We start from the raw sequence: 1,021 nt of genomic DNA, 5'->3' as shown, positions 1-1,021 counted from the left end.
ACACCGGCAGAAAGCAGAAAACAGGCATTTTTACAAGAATAGTTTCTAAAGGTTAAAGCTTGATGCTGAAGCACATCTTGACGTTAACTTCTTTGGGTGGGGTCTTTAAAGAATGTTGAAGGGAACTGCTGCTGTTTTACGAGGTAACAAAACTAAACACATTTGCTGACTGATACATTAAGTGTGAAAAAAAATGCCCCTTGCAGCCATCTGCCAAAAACTTAAGAAAGGAGAAAGGAGAGGTAACCCAAGCCCACCAACACAGCATTATTTACCCACAGCGCCTGCACAAACATGCAGATGGTAGCAGTGATGGATTAGGCTGAGGTTATCCCAGTCAGGCAACGCCATGATAATAGAGTGAGTGCTTTTGGGCTGGGAGGACGTGGACGCTGAAGTGATGAAAGTGAAGTCCAAGAAGAGAGATTTCTGTTCAACATACCACAGAGGATTAAGTATCTGGTTTCTCCTCCTGCTCTTAATCTGGACCAGAGGGGACGCTTGTCCCTTTGCTAAACAACACATATTGATAGTGTTTGTGCCACCTCTGAAGCCAGGTTAACACTAGGAATTAAACACAGGCACTTAGAGTGGGAGTGACTGGATTAGGGATGTCATCGTAAATTCCTTTGTAAATGTTTTGAGGGCATCATTTCAGTTTGAGAAGTTCACAATATTCAAGGAGACACATCTTACTCTCTGAGGACAGAAGGGTGGCAGGAGGGAGTTGTGGGTGGTCAGTAACCTCCCAGTCTATGCAGGTGTGACAAAAAGCCGGCAGCCTCGATCGCTTCACTGTGAGCCGGTGATGAAGAGGGTGCTGAGTTAGACAGGATGGAGAGTTGTGTGAAATGGGTCAGTTAGTTACTATCACAGGTGTGGACAGTGGAAGAGGCTGAAGGTGACAGAGACTGATGGTCACTGGTCTAAATCACTTCTTCACTTCATGTGGAGGAGAAACAGCAGTCTATCTATCTATCTATCTATCTATCTATCTATCTATCTATCTATCTATCTATCT

The sequence above is a fragment of the Seriola lalandi genome, unplaced genomic scaffold (genome assembly GCF_002814215.2).
Source record: "Seriola lalandi dorsalis isolate HSWRI2012SDOR001 ecotype SW California unplaced genomic scaffold, Sedor1 jcf7180002054237, whole genome shotgun sequence".
Lineage (NCBI taxonomy): Eukaryota > Metazoa > Chordata > Actinopteri > Carangiformes > Carangidae > Seriola > Seriola lalandi.
The sequence above is the reverse complement of the archived record's forward strand: the minus strand, read 5'-3'. Positions refer to the sequence as shown.